General features: G+C 38.2%; 2 long non-coding RNA genes and 1 pseudogene across 4 annotated transcripts; 2 read left to right on the forward strand and 1 right to left on the reverse strand.

The window, feature by feature from the left end:
* Window positions 1-1,357: 1,357 nt before the first annotated feature.
* On the forward strand, window positions 1,358-3,523 carry LOC148738022 (uncharacterized). Of its 2 annotated transcripts, XR_015997324.1 has the most exons (3): window positions 1,358-1,481; window positions 1,915-1,993; window positions 2,354-3,523. It is a non-coding gene; the product is annotated as an uncharacterized LOC148738022 (long non-coding RNA). The 2 variants fall into 2 exon arrangements; XR_015997323.1 differs by lacking the exon at window positions 1,358-1,481 and having other exon boundaries at window positions 1,507-1,993.
* A 293-nt stretch (window positions 3,524-3,816) lies between these two features.
* LOC148738023 (uncharacterized) lies at window positions 3,817-5,891 on the reverse strand. 2 transcript variants are annotated; one of them, XR_015997322.1, is made up of 5 exons: window positions 5,768-5,891; window positions 5,412-5,474; window positions 5,155-5,298; window positions 4,660-4,700; window positions 3,817-4,454 (listed from the first exon to the last, which is right to left on the reverse strand). It is a non-coding gene; the product is annotated as an uncharacterized LOC148738023 (long non-coding RNA). The 2 variants fall into 2 exon arrangements; XR_015997321.1 differs by lacking the exon at window positions 5,768-5,891 and having other exon boundaries at window positions 5,412-5,647.
* A 1,590-nt stretch (window positions 5,892-7,481) lies between these two features.
* Window positions 7,482-16,680, forward strand: part of LOC148738024 (G protein-coupled receptor 161-like) — a 33,260-nt pseudogene continuing 24,061 nt past the window's right edge.

Consider the following 16,680-nt stretch of genomic DNA (forward strand, 5'->3'; position numbering starts at 1 on the left):
CTATTCCTTATCTACATTAACGATCTTCCGAACTTCTTAGAACACTGTCAAGTAATTATGTATGCAGACTATACTGTGATATACTCAAGTGGAAAACGCTACCAAGATATTCTATACCATCTAAATGCCGACCTTGCCAATTTAGCTCAATGGTTTGACAGAAACTATGTGACAATGAACACTAAAAAAATCGAGTTTTTTATTGTTTGGTAGCCATCGCAGATTGCAAACCTACCGAGGCATCAAGCTTCAAATAGATAACAAGAACTTGAAAATACAGATTCAGTCAAATATGTTGGTGTAGTCATCCACAAGAACATGACATGGCAAGAACACATCGAGTCATTAATCACCTAAAGAAAACAAAGAGTCGGTTTACTAAAACGAGTCTAGCATCTGTTACCATTAGTAACGCGAATTACATTGTACAATTCCTTAATAAGTCCACTTTTTGACTATGCCGACATCATTTGGGAGACAAGAATAACGCCACTATCATGGATGATTTGCAAATACTAAAAAATAAAGCTGCAAAAGTTATCCTTGATTTGCCGAATCACACCTCATCCACCGACGCTCTAAATTCTCTAAACTGGCCAACACTACTCCAAAGGCGTCTTGTACACAGATACATTGCCACCTTTAAGTAAATTTACGGCCTTGTGGATTATACACCGAATGCAAATATGGCGTCCAATTTGAATTGCCATTGTTCTGAACTCACTAGCCTCGTCTTCACGTGGAAATACAAAAGGATTATTACGTGTGTGAGAGGCTCGTCAGTCCAGAACAATGGCAATTCAAATTGGTCGCCATATTTGCATTCGGTGTATAGTTTTAATATTTTAAGAAATTCTGACTTCCAAAGATATAATACAAGAAGAAAGAATGATATCCGCCTCCCTCGTGTAAAAACGAACTATGGAAAACAGAGACTTTTGTATACGGGCACAAGAGAATGGAATCTCTTAAGGCCTGGCTAAACTAGGCAACTTTGTTGCGGAAACATTGTTGCGGAGGCAAATGTTTCCCACTTTAGCGGCGCGGGAAACATATGTTGCGAAAACAAATTTTGCTGCTCGGAAACAAAAATTGTTTTTGCCTGCAGACAAAAAATTTTTGTTTCCCGGACACAAAGTTTGCGTCCGAAACTTATGTTTCCCAGTTTGGCCACGATGAAAATAATGTTGATTAGTTTCCAGTGCCTCTCGCACATTGAAAATGTTTTATAGCAACGGCGAGCAGACAACAATTAAAATGGCTGACATGCGAAGAAATTCAAGCAGGTCACGCTCAAAGAAAGGGATAGGGAAAGGGAAGGGAAAGGAACTGGAAAGATGAAGAAATTGAAATGCTAATAGGCCTTTTGCAACAAACCGTCACGTGACTGATTTTCCCTTAGCAACGCCATACTGGAGGGCAAGCTATTCAGTCTTTCCTTGACAACCAACAAAGCGCGAGTGGGCGGAATGGATACAAAGGTAAGGTTAAAGGTCTCTTAAGGTGTTTGTTTGTCATGATGTCACAAGAAAACAATAGGACAGTTTCTCTTTAGAATTTTTACATACAATTGAACTAGTCTTGGACTGAAAACAGTCACCAAAGGCCGAGTTTCAGACTCGTGAAGTTTTAGCACGTGCTCGCTTGAAGCGATAGCAATGGCAGCGACCTAACCGAAAAATCTCCTTGATTACATTTTAATAATTCGACTTGATCGCTTTTTTTATGTAAAAGTTTGGTTTTAGGGTTTTTACTGGATTGTTTGAATTTAATTTATGCCGGTGGGTGAAGAACTGACAAGTTTTATCTAGGGCAACTTGCAACGGTGGTCACGATGAGTAAATTTCATTGCTGTGTTCCTGGTTGCAATGCAGATAAGCGTTACGACCTTGAAAATAAGTTATCGTTTCACAGATTTCCGCCACACTCCAAGAAAGAGCTTAGAGATGGCTGGGTAAACAATATCCGTAGAGATACAAGAGAATATTTTGAGGTAAATCAGTGTTTTTTTTATGCTGGCAAGGAGCTTGACATTTAAGCTTAGCTTTCAAAATTAAAGGTTCTTTCGTGTTTCTCAGATAACTGACAGCACGAGGGTGTGCTCTCAGCATTTCAAACCGAGCGATTTTAAGCCTCCGGATAACAACGGTCGAAGACTTTTAGAAAAAGGAGTAAAACCTAATATATTTTAATGGTCCAAGGAGAGGAAAGAAAGGAGACCACTTCATCGAGTAGTGTAAGGCTTTCTAGTCATCTGCTTTGTGGTTTCACTTAAGATGTTGATAGTACATTGTAAGTTAATCAACAGAAATTAATTTAAATCAATCCTAATCCGTCATCATGTTGATTCTAGGCTACGCGAGTCTGAAGAGAGTGACTTGTCTGTTGAGGAAGAAGGCCCCTCAGAGCTAAAAGTTGCAGAAGCAGAAACAGCTGCAGCCAAAGCAGATGCTGAAGCAGCAGAGGCCGCGTTAGAACTTGCCCTAGGACTCCTGAAGTCTTCCCAGAGGGATTTGGTTGCAGCAGAGGCTAAGATCAGCGCTCTTAAAATCCAAGTTGACATCTCACGTTTTGGGCTTCAAAGATTTCAGGCAGACGATGGTAGTATAAAATTCTACACTGGATTTCCCAGCTATAACCATCTTCTAAAGGTATATAGTTTGTTAGAGCCCTCAGCTGAACGAATGACTTACATCTACAGTGCATGTATGAATGTCCAAGAGAGTCGGCCATCTGCAAAGACAATGGTACTTATCGATGAGTTTTTTTAATTTCTTGCAAGGGTAAGGGTAGGTCTTTTTGCCTAAGACTTAGCACATAGGTTTAACATTCACATTGCTACTGTAAGTAGGAAAGTTATAACTTAGGCAAACTTTTTGTACTTTTGTCTGGGGAACCAGGTTATCTGGCCAAGTAGGGAAGAGATAGATTTGCACATGACTGAGGGTTTTAAGAGGTTGTACCCAAAAACAAGGATAATACTGGATTGCAAAGAAATTTATGCTCAGTCACCTTCATCCCTATTACTACAATCGCAGTTGTACTCTACTTACAAGAGCAACACAACGCTTAAGGGTCTAGTAGGTATTGCCCCTCATGGAGCTATTACTTTTGTATCAGCCCTTCACACTAGATCTATATCAGATGAAGAAATAACTAGAGTTTCAGGAATATTAGATCTTTTAGAACCTGGAGACACTGTGATGGCTGACAAGGGCTTTGACATAGGTGATATGCTAAGGGAAAAAGGGATAAGTTTAAACCTGCCTCCATTTCTTCATTACAGTGGCCAATTTAGTGCTCAACAAGTCCAAGAGACAAAGCAAATTGCCAAACTGCGAATCCACGTTGAGAGGGCAATACGGAGAATTAAAGAGTTCCACATTTTTGATTCACATATCCCTCTCAACTTAATGGGTACAATTAATCAAATTTACACAGTACTTTGCGTAATAGTGAACTTCCAGGGACCACTGATAATGTCATCAGCATAAGGATAGATAATACATGAGAAAAACATAGTTAGCCCACTTACTTTGTGGTAAACATTGTGGAAATTCTACAACCACAATTCTGTCATAGGTATTAGATAGTGTACAATCAATATTGCTCAATACTGTGACAAATCCAGGCTATGCCTTAGGTAATAAAAGGTAATGCAACAAGAAACAATTACTGGTTCATTGTAAATAACCTTAGAGATTGACCAATACTTTTAAGGGAGTATACTTACAAGAAATTTGCCAGGATGAATTTTTATTTCATTGTACAACTGCAAACATGTTTCTTGAAGACCCAACAGTTCATTATTAAACATTTATATCTGTATTTGGTGAATTTTATTCAATCCATGCTAAGACTTCAATTTTTTTCATCCCCCTTAAATACATTAGTGGTATTAAAATCTTCTAAGAGTGGGAATATCTGTCTTCAATAGTATGTGTTAATGCAGTTTCTTTGTATTGAGAAACTGAAATAAAAGAAAACATCTTAATCAGAGTTCTAAGTGTTACAAAACCTTGACACAGTAATAGATTACTGCAGAATCATCAAGTCTTGACGAAAATATACTTAAGCTTGAACATTCATAACCAACTTATTGTTGTTCATTTAATTTCTTTGAAGTTCATTCTGTGTACAAATAAGTTGTAGTTGTAATAATAATAATACTAGCTAGTATGTACTTGAAACAGAAATTATTAGGAGTTTGCACATTTCAAGGTTCCTATTATTTCAAGTAAAAATAAAAAAAGAAGGTATCCACATTATCTTTGGCAATCTGAAACAATTCTGCATCATAATAAATTCTTTCACAGAAGAAAGTTGTCTCATTGATATAACAGAAAAAGTCATTCCATTGGTGTAATCTGCCCCTGCTTCTAGCTTCTTAACCATTACATCTTGAATAGCCTTGTTTGCAATCTTTCTCTGTCGAGGAACACTCCACATCTGTGGCAGGCTAGTGCAAGTAAGTTCATCTGGCAGCGATTTTAGCCCAAGATGTTTGCAGTGCGACATGTAAAAGAACAATCCAACCACATGATGACAGTATCCACCAGCTCCTGCCACACAGGAACACTTTCCACAAATGCTCTTGTCTGCTAGGCCAATCTGTACACTGAGTATGTGTGGTGGCTCACTCTTTTTCATAAATCTGTAGCACTTTGATGTCACTTTGACATGGTTAGCAGAATACTGAACTGCAAAAAACAAGACTTAGCTTGGTAATGCTTTTGTCCAGAAAGCACTGCAATAATGTTAACAAAACATAAAAATATATTTTGTAAACTGTCATCTGCTGAAAGCTTAATTAACTAGCATTCATCTTTCTTGGTTGCATGTACAGTGTTAACACAACCAAAAATTTAAAAAACAGGCTATTGTTTAACTTAGAACCGCAAATATCTCCAAATTAATTATATACTTTACCTAAACAAAACAATATTCGAGTTGTTAATTCTGGACAAATTTTAATTTTCAATGTTATGAAATTTACTTGGTATTTTGATCTTAAGCTTATTTGTATATATATTTATTTTGTAGTCATTTAGTCCACAAGGATTTCCTCTACCTTAATATTAAGTAACACCCGAAGATTTTATTTAAAGTTATATTTGCACACTTAGAATTTAGGATATCCTACACTTTGCTTACGTTTCTTATCGTGAAGGTAGCCAGGTTCAGCGAAAAAATTGTAGGCTTTCCTGGTATGTTCGCATCCCGACGCATTCTGAGCAAAACTTTCAACTTCTGCGAAAGAAATACCAGGAAATTTGCTCAAATCTCTGGACTCCACACCTGTGAATATAAGAAAAATCATTCGAGTTCGCCCTGAACAACGAGACTGCAATCAAATATGCTAGCATTTTTGTTGTGAGCATAGAAGCCTACCTCCAATTACAGAAACTCACCTTCGCGTTCAGTCGAAAGAGCTTGGCTACCAGCAGTCGCCATATAATGCAAAACTATCCTCCCTGAAATTCAAACCAAACTATCACTCAATATTTTCGTTCTAAAGGCTTAAATATCCGTGTAACACAGCACTAAAGTCGAATGAATCACAGCGATTTTTCGGTAACGTTTACGCCATTGCTATCGCTTCAAGCGAGCACGTGCTAAAACTTCACGAGTCTGAAACTCGGCCTTTAGTGACTGATTTCAGTCTGAGACTAGTTCAATTGTATGTAAAAATTCTAAAGAGAAACTGTCCTATTGTTTTCTTGTGACATCATGACAAACAAACACCTTAAGAGACCTTTAACCTTACCTTTGTATCCATTCCGCCCACTCGCGCTTTGTTGGTTGTCAAGGAAAGACTGAATAGCTTGCCCTCCAGTATGGCGTTGCTAAGGCAAAATCAATCACGTGACGGTTTGTTGCAAAAGGCCTATTACGCTGTAAGAGGAAAGGCCTTGTCTCTGGGACGTGGGTCATAAGGACTACATGAACAGGGACAGTAAGGAGGTGGCGTATTCGCAAATCGATCTACTGATGACAGAAAAAAATATGATATCAGCCGGGAGGGTTACAAGAGCAAGTAGAAAATTATCAGGTCACAGTTTATGAGGGAACAGGCCCTGGAAAGAAAAAAGGAGTCCGGTCAACAAACAAGCGATCTGTAACACTCCTCTTGGAGGTGGTACCATTTGCTGAAATTCCTTATTATTGTGCAGAATGGCACAAAGGGCTTTGATACAATGAACATATGTGAACATCCTTTGATCCCAAGACTTCCCCGAGGTCAGTTTATTCATACACGCATGCGTAGCTCATTTTTTTTCCGAAACAATGTTTCCTCGTTGAGCCGCTGGGGCAGCAAAACATTTTGTTGTTTCCTGCTAAGTTAGCCACCCCGGAAAACATAACAGGAAACAATGTTTCCGCAACAAAGTTTCCTAGTTTAGCCAGGCCCTCAGACACTTCTATTAACCCTTTTCTATCAAGCCACGCATACATCATTTAAATTTGCACGACTACTGTTGTTATTTGTATCTTGTTGAAATTAAGAGACGACATTATGTAACTGTATACATCAGGGTACACATCAAACAAGGGCGTTTGATGTGACACCTATTGCAGCCTAAAGCACCCACAATGATTCTCGATTTCCATTGCAGTGAACCGTTTATATAGCAACAAATCCCAAAAATCCAGCACTCTGCTCCAAGAGCAACACTGTAAAAGTGTCTATCTTTTAAGATCAAAACTTGCTCAAGAAATCAAAAGTTTGCATTCAAAACACACCTCATGGCCAGATCTTGCTGTTTGGCTGGAAAATTCCTTCTCAATTTATCCGCTAGCCCTTGTTCCTCCGTTTGACGAAAGCTAGTGTCACAAACACAACCTTTGCCTCGTTTATGACCGAAAAGAGTTCTGGGAAATTCTACCACAACTCGAGAAAGGAACATCACACATTTACATTTTGACAAATTATTACAATCGTGTCGGGCCACCCAGTCCTACCAGCAAAATATCACATCCATCGAGACTTTTGCCACTCAAAACTAGCCCAAAAAGCTTTAGTAGGTTTTAGTAGCCATCCACAGATGGGCCAGAGAGACGACTTCACTGGTGAACTTGCAAAACTTACATGAAAGCAGTCTACATGAAACCACCTCTCACCTCTGTTTTCTTTCAGAGGCTTGCCTCTACCCACATTTCAGCTTAATGATGCTGTTCTGAGGGCTTCTGTAGAGGGAAAATGGCTCAAAAAACACTTACAAACGCGAGAAAACGAAACGATTTGAACGCATCCAAACATGAGTGGTTGATCTAGGTCACGTGACTTCAAAGTCTAAGCCCATGGTGTCACAAAGCCGCAAATATTATTATATATTCAATTTAGATGACTAAAGGGACTCCCGGTACACTACAGTGTGACTCTACTGATTCCCCACTGAAAATTTTATTAAACGCCGTATTGAAAGTTATTTGTAGCAGACGAATTCATTTGTCTTGATTGCTGTCAAACGTTGCTCATTTTACGTTCTTGACTTGTCATGGATTTGCTCAAATCTCTTACCCACGATCTTGCCAAAAGAGGCAACCATCTTCTGTGGACTGAAACAGTCATGTTAAGCATCGTAAATGTCGCAGCATTCCTTAGAAATTTGTCACTTTGTTATGCTGTTTACCGAAACCAAAGACTCCGCACACTTTCCAACATGTTTGTCGTTGTGTTGGCTGTGAGTAATATTCTGATGTCCACCTGCTGTACGCCATTTTCTATTGTTACTTTAAATCGTAGTCAATGGATCTTTGGTAACAACTTCTGCTGATTCCATAGATTCGGAGTGTTTACATTTGGACTAGCATCATTGCACACCATGGGACTAATTGCAGTTCGTCGATATTTCTGCATTGTCAAACCTGAGAGGTACACCGTGTTATTCAAAAGGCAAAGAATTCTGCTCTACATCGGTGTTTTCTGGTGTATCGCTTTCATTGGCTCCGTTCCTCCCTCTTTATTCGGTCACGGTGACTTCGAATTCCAACCGGGTAACCCACTTTGCCCAGACAAGCTTACCCTACATACAGTTTCTTAATCTGTTTGAGCAGGACAATTAACCCGTTCAGTTATGGAGCCACAAATAAGCATTTCAGACGAGAATACACGGCGATTTTAAGCGACATGTTTTGCGTGAAAATCTTTCGCTGTTCAGTAGCGTACGAAGCAGAGTCTTCAAGCGATTGTCGAAGAAATGGCCCAAAAGTGACGCCTTGTTACGGGAGGTTCAGTCATCCTTATGCCTAAACCTTTGGGGGCAGTTATCCCTTATCCCTAATTAACAGAACCGTGTTTTTGTAAAGAATCCTCAATTTAGCTGGACCTTTTGTCCAAACATTAATTTTGGTGAACAGTGTTAAGAGAGCAGAAAGCTAACAGTTGAGGGACATAATAAAATAAAGTAGGATAAGCAACAATTTTTTCTATAGATCTTTTTTTACATATTACATTCTTGAGTAAGCCTGAGGCCCACTGATCGCATAAAACCACGGTTTAGATTAGACCTCGTGTAAATAAGCAGGCCTATAAGTCCATAATTACGAGCTAGAATTCTGTTAATCTGCACCTAGGCTATTTTTCACATGGTACTCGAAAGTCTTATTGTGGCATTCGCAAAATTCCACCTGAGAACTTTTGTCCATACTAAGCAATACAATTTCCTAGCTCTATTCACAATAAACAGATTGATCAGTGGAATTGTGACTCTAGCTTGTGAAATTAACACAAGCCTATGCACAGCGTGCTGCTTTAATTAGCAAATCGGAATGAGCCTGAACTATTCTTACAGCAAACTGCCAGTCAAATACTCCACTCAGTTTGTTAAATATATGCTCTCCATTTAAGAGGTCGAGTTATTGACTTGTAGAAATGTATGGATATCAAAGTGAGAATGGGTTTGTTTGTGTGCAAAAACCTAATACTCAAGTTTAGCATGTACTAAAACCGTGGAAAGGCCTGAAGACATGCTCTGATTGGCTACTCAAACTCAGAATGTCCTATGCTTAAATCAGCTCCGAGAAATGCATGTGGGAATTGGGCCTTAAATACATTGTAATTGTTGCAGGAATAAATGAGTTAAAATCATTTTTTGTGCTTTATTATCTCAATTTTTCAGTGTACAGCGAAACAGCTCTTCACCTCAATTTCTGTAGCTAGCGGGGGATATTTAGCATGCTTTTCATGGCTCAGTAAATATCTACCACTCGCCATCTTCACTTCAGGAAAGGGGTTTGATCCTAACTCTTTTTTACAGTTCCCAGCACCATGTTGGATATGTAACCGCACACCCCAGTAAATGAGGCTGAGGTTGACGAGTGTAATATCTCTGTGAGCGGTTTTAGGGAAATTTTTCACGTGGGCAGTTAATTTGTGCGATCAGAGGGGAGTGAGTAGTCCCAGCCGATATCCCGATAAAAATACTCCTTCTAAATAGAAAGGAAACCGGTGTGCTGCTTTTGGTTGTCCAAATACATTTTGAGAATAAAGGTAAAGCAGACCGGCATGGACTCCCATTGATCGCCTTCATATTTTTGCTTCCACAAGCGTGTCTTGAAGGGATTTTCCTTCTTTGTAAGAGATGACACCAGAGGTTTTATAAAAATTTTCCTCAGCAAGGGTTGATTGTGAATCAGACTCCAATGTTTCGGCAACACCAGCCCGCTTGCACGGTTACATATCCAATGTGTCATTGGGAATTGTAAAAAGGGCCCTTACTACCCGATTGTATAGCAATGGTGTTTTCCAATTTGAATGTGGCCTCAGCTTTTAGCATACAAACAGACCCATTCTCAGTATCATATCCATACATTTCTACAATTCAATGATTTGACCTCTTGAATGGAGAGCATAATTATATTTAGCAAAATGAGTGGAATATTTGACTGGCAGTTTGCTGTAAGAATAATTTGGCTTCACCACTATTTGTTAAGTAAAATAGCCCTGTGTGCATGGGCATGTGTTTATTTTGCTAGGACAAGACACTATAGTCTATTTTACAATTGTGTGCTTGGCTGCCAAGCCTTTGAACAGGGGTGAGGCTAGGGTGACTATGTTATGATACATGCTACTTTTCAAATCTAAATTACTTTGTTATCATGCTATCTAGATCCATGTCTCTATTTAAACAAGGTTACCTTCACCGTCACTCCAAATAAAATCCTTGGCAACTAAATACACAGCTGCCTATTCAACTGATCAGTCAGTTCATTGTGAACAGAGCTTGGAAATTGTTGTGCTATGTGTTTACAAAACTTCCCTGGTGGAATTTTTTGACTGCCACAATGACATGTGACAATAGCCCGGGTGCGGATTAATAAAATTCTCCGCATCATATATTGTATTTTCGTACAAAAATAGATCAAATAACTTTTGAAGATGGTCTCATCAATGGCAAAACTTAACACAGTAAAAATAACAGTCAACCTTGAGCTCTTATTAATTTGAACTATAACAATTTGTTTTTTTACTTTCAGGATTATGTAACGACATTTTCATACAAGAGGTAGGGCCGCCGGCTTCAGCTGGTTGTTATTTAAAACAAAAACTCGCCGTTTAAACAACCGAAACGAACCAAAAGATAACAAAATTATCCAACGGTCCGCAACTCACTGACTGCACCGAAATGAAAAAGACACTCTGTCCTCATCACATGCATACACGGGAGACTACTGTCTCGCAGCACGGAAACTCAAGGTGAGATGTTACATCGCTTTATGATTATGGACTAACTTTCTTTAAAGCGGAATGATTGGGTGCTTTGATAAAAGTCGATAGCTAGAGGTAACGACCGCAATCAAAGCAGAAATTAAACAAAAACTATCAAACAATACATGAGAAATTATGAAAGGAGGTAGAAGAGGTTATCCCTTTCTAGTCCACCTCCTTAACATATAGAGCAATATTAGAAAAAATCCTAATTACTTCTCTATAAATTCAAAAAACTATATACAATTGGGTATACTTATATAATAAAAGTTTAAAATGGTAATTAGTATAAATCGTGTTTTAAGAGAATTCATCAACTAGCTTATTTCTAAGAGTTCTTAAGTCTTTTACTTCAGCGGTCTCTTTTATTAAATTGTTCCACAAATTAACAACGCGAAGAAAGAAAGAGTGTTTATAGCAATTTAACTTAGCAGATTTCGTCTTAAGCTTGAAGCGATGGTTTGAAGCGATGGATATGAGATGATTGTAGCCTCGTTGGCTATCTATCATCTCATATCCAACGCGCGCTCGTGGAATAATTGAAAGTTAGACTTTTTGCGGTGTAGTATCGCTGAGTATTTTTAACGAGTTGGGCCGTACTTTGACGAGCCCATAAGGCGACTCAAAATACAAAAAACGAGTAAAAATACTCAGCGATATTACAAAACAAAACGCTTAATTTGAGATTCGTTATCCAACTCGCCAAATTGTTATTTCAGTGCGGGCGAATTTCTCGGATATTTGTGGAGTACAATTTTCGCGTGACATTGGTACTCGTCTCCCGCGTTATTTGTACTCTACGAAGCACATTTATGCCCGAAACGAATCACCCCAACCGATCTATCCTCGGTTTAAAGTAGATCGTACGAAGCCCGTTTATATTTGGCACAGCTTAACTATGGAATAATTATTTATTTAAATAACTAAATAACTATGTTCATTCGGGATTTATAGCACGAAAACAAGAAGTACCCCCGAAAAAAAGAAAAAAATGATAAGAGTTGCACATAGTTGGGCTGAAAGTTCTAGTTGACGAAAGGGAAACGAGTTGGCGATTTAAAAGCTAGACCTAAGGCCAGAGGGAAAACACTTTAGTCGCTCAACCCCAGTATATCTAGACAGAAACAACACAAATGTTTCTGAGCCCTAATATTCGCAGGCTTAAAACTAAAATCAACCGGAACTAAAATAACTGAAAATGTGCTCTCTTTCCAATATCTTAACCACGTTTTTTAAACATGAAGCAAATTTTTCGGCTTGATGGGTCACTACTACCATTTTGTATAATTATGGGGCTACGCTCTGCGAGCTCCGCTCTAATAAATTGAGAAAACTTATACCCGTGGCCCATGACGACAAACCCTGCGACCTAAAAGCTGCTTGAACGTTTCTTTTACCGCTTGTCTCACTCCTCTGATCTTCCAACAGTACAGAAATGGATTTAGACTCGAATTTGCGAACACAATAGTTGTTGTGTATCTCCTGCTGAGAATCTGAGCTGACTTTCTTAAAGGGAAAAGAGATGGTAGAAATAATAACAACGCATATGGAAGATAACAAGCGACCAATGCTAACTGGACCCATACTGCTGCAGAAACAGTTTTTCGGTATCTCTCTATGTTCAAAGGAATTCCTTCGCTCAGTGGCCCATTGTGATTATGGCCTTGAACTTGAGTTCGATGTTGGCGGAGTCGAATGAATATCTTTGCGCAGCAATAAAAGGAGGTAATCAAACACAGCATGACCACTGCAAACATGACCTTATAGGCAACTTTGTAATTCCAAAATTGTTTGAGAAGAGATCCCGTCGCACACCCAACCACGAACAAGATTGAAACTGCAGTAACTCTCTTTACTGTGATAATTTGTCTGTACCGCAGGCCTAGTGAGAGAGCGAAAAGTCTGTCCACACTCACCACGGTTACGATCAGGAAAGACACTGAACTAAAAGCGAATATTGCCATTTCTGCAAACGTACTTAAATTGTAGCAGAGATGTCGTAGTCTGCTCATCTGGAGAAGCAATTCGACGGCAAACAATGGCGGAGAAATCAGGCCAACACAGAGATCTGTGATTGCAAGACAACAAAACATGACCTTTGACGGCGGATAAAGGGAAGAATTTTTGTAAAGGGCGATGAAGATCAGCACTTTTCCCAGAAATGAAAACATGGATTAAAAAAATGTTAAATACTCCGAGAAAAATGTTTTGCCGAGGCATATTTATATGAACACAAAGTACAGCTTCAGTCGTTCGATGGTCAGTTCCATAATCGTTCCTTTTCGCCATTTTCTCGCTCTGAAATTGGACAAAGACTAAAAGTAAGTGATGCCAACCCTTTATATCGACGAATGTTTCATAAGTTCTCAAACATTAGTCCTACAAAAAAATGTCGGACAAGCATGTATGCTAAATGCTTTAGCATACATGCGGATTAAGCTCATATGATATTAAAAATTGGTGATGCAAACACAAAACTAAGCTTGCATTGTAACTGAGTCGTAAGCTCATTTAAAACTTAACTTGACACACCCTAGAAACAAACTAAACTCACATTGTAATATATGATTTATGCAAGCAGTTAAAACTGAATTTGGTTGACACAGTAAACAAAACTAAGCCCACGCTGTAGCTAAGTTTTGCACGCATTTAAAACTCAATCAAGGGTATATTAGAAACAATTTTTATTTATTTATTTAATCTTTATTTAAACACGATCAATTCATCAGCCTATAAAAATACATATCACATACGCTAAGATATTTCAAATTAAAACTACATACTATAACACTAAAGCTGTTTTCCGTGAATGCCGTGCGTTAGACTTAAAGAATGTCACTGATCTTACGTTTAAACAACACTAAGTTTACATTATAACAGAGTAATGCCTACCTTTGAAACTGAAGAAGGCGTATACTAGAAGGACTTAGATCCCGTCGTATCTTAGTAATGTGTGCAATTAAAACTGCATTTAGCGCAAATTGGAAATAAAACTAAGCTTGCATTGTTAGAGAGCTATGTGTGTATCTTAAACTGAGCTAGGTGCATACTGGATGCAAAATCTAGCTCACGCTGTAACAGAGTTATGCATGCATTAAAATCTGATCTTAAGCACACAGTGGAGACAAAAATAAATTCATATTGTAACAAAGCTATGCGTACCGCTTAAAACTCAACTAAGCTGAACGTAAACTAGAAAGAATACTAAGCTCACATTGTAACTGGGTTATGAGCCCATCTAAAGCTATATCACACATGCACTGGAAATAGGCTAAAGTCGCAATGTAAGTGAGTTATTTTCGCGCATATAGAACAGAACAAGGCTTTTATCAGAAATACAACTAAACTTGTATGAATAGAGTTGCGCAGGCATTTAAAACTGAACTAAGTTTAAACATGAATCAAAACTGAGCTTACACTGTAACAAACCTTTGCGCGAGTTAAAACTCAATCAGTTAATACAAGTTAGCAGCAGGCCTACACAAGAAAAAAGAATTAGGTTCACATTCCAACAGAGTTACAAATGCAGTAGAAGCAGACCAAGGAGTACACTGGAAAAATTTTGTCCCTTTAAGATTTGAATAAGGATTGAATACTGATGCTTGTTATCCTATCTAAAGTAACACTTAAACGATTTTATTGCACAAAAGCCACTACGTAGCAAATACCCATTTGACGTAGCGAGTACCTACTTTATGTAGCAAATACCCATTTCTACTTTTTTTGTTCTAGAGAAGCCTTTGGTAAAATATTACGTTTTAGGGAACTGTTTGCGTATTGCTTACGAACAATCTACCCATATGTACTTTTCAATTTAAAATATAACACACTTTACCAACAAATAGAGCGTACACGTAGTTTCATTTCCAAACGGCTGAGATATTAAGCAATTAAAAGTGTTGTGGAAAGGATATTTTATGTTTATGTAAGCCATAAATCATGATAGCATCTTAATCTTATAAACGCGTTACTTTACATAGGTAGCGATTTCAACGACCACGAACGCTTATTTTGGTGTGAAAAATTTCATTTGATTGTGACATATAATTAAAAAAAACAGGTTTAACATGTTTTCTTTCACAAGCGCAGAACTTCCCTAACAAAAAACCAATTTAAAGTAAAATATAACGATTTTATAAAGAAAAAAGATAATTGATCTTCTCAATAAATTTTGACTTGTTAGGTCGAGTTGATACTATATGTGGGAACGGGATTTTGTTCTAAAATTCAAATGGTGTGAAAAGTAAAATATTCCAGATCCCAGAGGGGTTTTACAGTAATAAAAAAGACCTAAAAGACCCTTAAAGTCCGTTATTTAGACCTAAGACCTAAAAGACCTTTAAAATATTTTTATTTTCATGATTTTTTTGTTGGATGTACCAAAGATTGATTATTTGCTACGTTGGTCGATAACTGCATGACTTGAAATGTTCAAACCTGGGCGCCGTAACTCCTTAAATAACATGTTTCTTCAGAGGTTTGCTATCCCCGTGCTTGGTTTTTCTTTGGGCGTTTTCATTTACTTGGATCGTTCGGCGTTCGAAAGAATCTCGAAATATTTATAATACAAAAATATTCAAGTACAGTAGCTTTTAGGAAGATGTAGTGGCAAAGTGCTAGCTGCTAGATTATGAATCGAGAGATTTTAGACTAGGAAATTTTTTATTACTTTTACAACGGCAGAAGTAACAGTGATCAGCATCCGATCTACTCTTTTCTTGGAGGTTTCCTGTTGCTCTCGATTTCGATTCAAATGATCATTTCCAAGTGCAACGTGAAACCACAACTTCCGGGCGGTTCATTTGCTCTGCGACAAGACAAGAGACCCTGCGAACGCCTTGGACTTCAACTCATCCAACCCTCAGCCGAGTCTTCTTTTGTGGTGCAAGGATATTTCGAGGGATATTCAATATCGAGCAAGTATGAAAAAGGTATTAATATGGTTACGTCTTACACAACTCTTTAAAAGCACGTGTCACTAAGTAGTTTTACGGGGGAGACAAAGAACCCCTCTTAATTCAATCGAAACGGTTACACTAAAATGATAAGCTGATCAGCTACTAGCGACATCCTGTCAAATCAATTGACTTCTTTTTTTTACTTAAGTATCTCTCATCTCTTGTATTGCTTTTATCGTTATTTTTACCTCAAGCTTAAACTAGAATTACCTGTTTGTTTTAATTCTATACTCTCTATCTTGCTTATCAACTGAGTGTGTCTCCTCAGAAAGCAAGAATGAATTCACCACAGTCACGGTAGTTGAATTCAGTTCATGTCCAGTAAATGAGCCGTTTTGGTTCTCAAGTAATGATCTGGTACCCAGATGCTATAATGTAAGTGTAACTGGAATGTAAGATCCTTACAACCGCTTGGCCGTAGAAGGTCTGGTTACAAGACTGATGAAGTAACGGGAGGGGGAGAGGGAAGGGGACCAGAGTACGGAAAGAGCTTTCTTTTTGGAACAAAAGAACACCATGTAATCTAGAGGAACTTATCTTTATTCACCAACGTACAGGAACTGGCCCTTACATATTTAAAAATACATTACTTTCCTCACAGCTTTATCTGCACACAAATAAAGTGCTCACAATTTGTACATGGAAAACTTTTCTCTCCCCGCCTGGGGCAAGACATATTCTTACAAGGATCCGGAGAACATGATCCAGGTGAAGCTTTGCCACAGTTATCTGAAAATAAGCAAGGCATAACCAAAGGTGATATTTGGCTATCATAAGATTAAGATCGCAATACCGGTGGAAACAGAATGTTAGGCAAAAACTCGATTTTGTTCAGCAGTAAGTATCGTAAAATAGACTTCAGTTCAATTGACGTAGAAACTTAGCTGAAAAAAAAGAAGACATTGTCCAAGGCTGCAACTCCCTAGGCTTCATTATCAAACTTAGAAGCTTCTAACCTGTTCAGTTGGCCTGTTTTAATTCTACCTCTAAGAACCTACAGAAACAGACATC

This window comes from Stylophora pistillata, chromosome 2, assembly GCF_964205215.1.
Source record: "Stylophora pistillata chromosome 2, jaStyPist1.2, whole genome shotgun sequence".
Classification (NCBI taxonomy): domain Eukaryota; kingdom Metazoa; phylum Cnidaria; class Anthozoa; order Scleractinia; family Pocilloporidae; genus Stylophora; species Stylophora pistillata.